The 3,810-nt window shown below is 36.5% G+C and overlaps 1 long non-coding RNA gene across 1 annotated transcript; it reads right to left on the bottom strand.

Moving 5' to 3' along the window:
• Positions 1-377: 377 nt before the first annotated feature.
• Positions 378-2,714, bottom strand: LOC102573265 (uncharacterized). Its single transcript, XR_009463091.1, has 2 exons — positions 2,280-2,714; positions 378-1,776 (listed from the first exon to the last, which is right to left on the bottom strand). It is a non-coding gene; the product is annotated as an uncharacterized LOC102573265 (long non-coding RNA).
• Positions 2,715-3,810: the final 1,096 nt, after the last annotated feature.

Genomic DNA, 3,810 nt, shown 5'->3' with positions numbered 1-3,810 from the left:
TGTATACTATATAGTATACAAGGGAGTTTTTATAGGCAACATTTATACAGTTTCCATATTCCCTGTAATTGCATTTTAGATTTGATGACTGCTTCAAAATTTCCTCAGGATTTGAGGAGCCTTTAAAATGTGTGGAGTATCCTCTCCCAGCAGCATGTTTGTTTATAACTTCATTTGTTTCACGTGCAATATTTTTCTTCTTTTGTGCTTTAATTATGGTGATGAACTATGGTTTAAATGTGTGTAGTAATTTTCCCATTCAAATACCTTTCACACAAATTAGGAAAATATATAGTTGCCAAAACATATCATTCATATTAACTTATGTCATTTTCCCCACAAACATTAGAATGGGATAAATGAATAATACACACAACTATGGATAGAATTTTTTTATTACCTTTTAATTTATGGAAAAGAACTCATAAGTAAAATGAAAGTTCTCTAATACCTTATCAGATTAAAAGCAATTAAAACAGTAGCTCAATACTGAATATTAGTTTAAATTAGCCTGTATAATATGATGTTATAATAGTATATGTTAACATGAAATGCAGTGTAATATGCACTACCCTGTCTAAGCATGTAGCAATAAACAAATATTGTTAGAATTTGTGATACCATATTTCGCTGTATGACTGCACATTAGATTCATTTGACTTGTAGCGCATACAACTTAGTATTTGTTTCAATTCAAATTAATTCAAGGTTCTTTTTAATGTTCTCTTTCTCAGAAATATTTCCATGTAGACTAAACGACTATAAATATAAAAAGCAGCACAAAGAATGGATTTTTTTTTATGTATTCTGCCTGAAAAACAGTAATCAGGAGAATAGGTCCAACTTCCAAGATATCTGTGGATGAAACAAAGAAAAAGTAAGGGTTTATATATAACATGTGTCTTCTTTTGTTTCTAACTAAATGCTTGATAATGCAAAGGATATATTTGGTAGCCACGTTGGTCTGAGACAAAAAGAAATGCAAAACTGTAGAATTCTTGGTTCAGAGATGATGATACCTTTTATTAGACCAGTTGATACTTTCAGTGGGGGTTGTAGATCCCCAGCACCTTACAGAAGGCACTTAGCCTTTTGCAGCATTGGGTAAAAGTCCCCCCAAACTTGCTCACCTGAACAGTCTTATTAAAGACAACTAGTACAAATATCAGTGGCATGATTGGGGCTGATTTTCAATGCTTGTTGAACTCAGTGGAATGACTTCCAGTGATTTCAACAGGCTTTGGATCAGACCCAAAGTGCCTACACCTGCAGCCTTATACTGTACAGACAAAATTGCAATTAATTTTAATGGGACCTTTGCTTAAGTGTAGACTATAGAAACAGTAACATATTTTATTAAAAGCTTAATCTCTACTAGATATACTGATTCTTGTATTTGGACAACAGATAAGAACAACATACTATTCTCATAACACATTAAAAAGCAACTTTAACATGCAATAAACTTTCAGCTATGCTGCCCTAATAAAGATTATATCAATTTCTCACATATTACTATTCATAAGCATTTTCTTCACAATAAGTGTTTTGCAATAAAACCTCTGTTTCTTTATACCTGTGACTTTCAGTGCATTTTTCTTACATGCCTCCTAGCAATGCTTCTCAGGGTGACTGGTGGAGTACCTCAGTCGCCCCATTTTCCCATGCCCTATGCCTCTTTAGATCCAATTCTCAAAGAAGTATATGCATAGGAAAAAGGAACAACGAGCAAAAGTAATGGAAATTCCCCAGCTGGCAAGGGTGCAGAGAGGGAACCTAGAGTATAAATATATCCATTAATAATATCGTAGAATAAAAATCAAGAATAGTCTTTACATTTATACTTAAAATAGTATTTGTTTCTTTAAAGTAATCAGTAAACCAGTTGGAAATTGATGCAGGTTCAAACAGCACTTATACACAAGAAAAGAATCATTAAGATATCCAGTCTCTAACAGTGATGTATAAATGAATCTGTAAACTGAAAATAAAGCCATTTAATTTAGCTGTTTGAAAAATAGGGGAGAGAGAGTCTACAAAAGGACAAAACACCCCAAAACAATTGTTTTCAATAAACTATGAACTTCAGGTAATTAACAAAATAATTGTATTTTGCATGAAGTCCAGCACTATTGTACAATATTTAGATTTGAGTTTAAAGCCAAAAAAAATACTCATTAGAATTGCAGTATCACAAACATAAGAGCAAGGAAAAACTTTGTTTATAAACTGAAAAGTACTGCAAAAAATCTTCTCTGCAAACAACAAATATGACTTACCTTATTAGCTGTCTCAATCTCTGACTGCACCCAGTTCATTTTCATCAGAATTTATGCTTTGCTCAAGACCTTGAAGAAGTATGAACAATACAGTGTGGCTGTTTTCATAAGTGATAATCAGTTTGCCCCTTGCCAAGGCCTCTGCTGCACCTGCGAATTGGGTCTACAAAAATGCTGCTTCATTAAACTGCTAAAAACTTGGAAAGTATCACTTTTAGGTTGGGGGAGGCCGGTAAGGGAGTGCAACTGACAATAGGACTGATAGAAATAATTAGGAGTGATGGCCTGAAATGTATGCTGAGGTTGAGAATTTATCACTTGTTTTTTCTTTCACATACGTCAATGAGTTGAAAAATGTAAACCGGGGAGAGAACTTCTCGTTCTGGAAAGCTGCATTACATCTCTCCACCCCCCATCCCCCTTCCTCCTTTTTTTGAAATCTCTATCAATGTCCTTCAGTGCAAGCATGGGTTTAGTGAGAAGATATCAAGGTCTGTGTACAAGGCTTTCTCCTGCTTATCCAGGCACCAGTGAGGCTCCCTGCGGGGTGCCAAGGCTGAGAATTATCTTTCACCATATTTAATCCTTATTGCTAACAAATGATTTAACCATTTGTTTTCCAGGGGCTATTTTTTCCTTTAGCAAGTTACAAAACTTTCCTTGATCTCTTATGACATCAACCCTTACTTAAAGGTGCCATATGAGCATAAATGAAGATCTGTTTACTCAATAGAGGAAGGCTGGGTGAATTGATTCAGTGTAAATCAGAGTGCCACAGTACCTGTAGTTTCTCTTGTGTACCAAGTAACCACAGTCCTAATTGCTATATGCTGCTGATTATATGTGAAGATTGAAGATGGGTGTAACTCAATGAAAAGTCCTGTTTCAACTGTAGAGTCAAAACAGGCTGGGATTTTCAGAGGAACATAAGGGAACTAGATCCCCGGATACTTTTGAACTTGGAACTAGGTACTTCATTCACATTTGTGATTTTGAAAATCTTTCCCTTAGGGCATATATAAGGTTTTCATTTTCCAGAAGCAAAGGTTTTAAATGGGAGCTACAGGAACTGCTGTTTGTATCTATTTCCTCTGGGTGTCCTATTTTGAAGCTGAAACTTCGCTCCTGTCACTGTCTTATTATTTGGTTTTCCCCCATAATCATTTGGGTCCTAGTTCTGTGGCCCCTCCTTTAGAATGAGGGTGGTGGGTCTTTTAGTTTTGGTTAGGGCTAGAGTCTGACCCACCCTCCTCAGGGTTTTCTATAAGATATAGTCTCTTCCCAAAGAGATTCTGTGCCTCCAGCCTGAAGTCATGCTGGTTGTGATCTGAAGCAGGTGGCGACTCTTTTGTTCTTCAATTCTCAGCCTCTCTTCATGTGTGTGTTGTCACTACCTTTCCATGCCTTCCCCCCACCCCCTACCCCCACCTATGCAGCAAAAGCTAACATCACTCAGTCTTCAGGCTTTCCAGGGTGAGAATGGGCTCATTACTCAGGGGTGCTGAGGGAGCACCTGGTCCAGCCACTTATA

This window comes from Alligator mississippiensis, chromosome 6 (genome assembly GCF_030867095.1).
Source record: "Alligator mississippiensis isolate rAllMis1 chromosome 6, rAllMis1, whole genome shotgun sequence".
Lineage (NCBI taxonomy): Eukaryota > Metazoa > Chordata > Crocodylia > Alligatoridae > Alligator > Alligator mississippiensis.
This window is presented reverse-complemented; position numbering and strand designations above follow the sequence as displayed.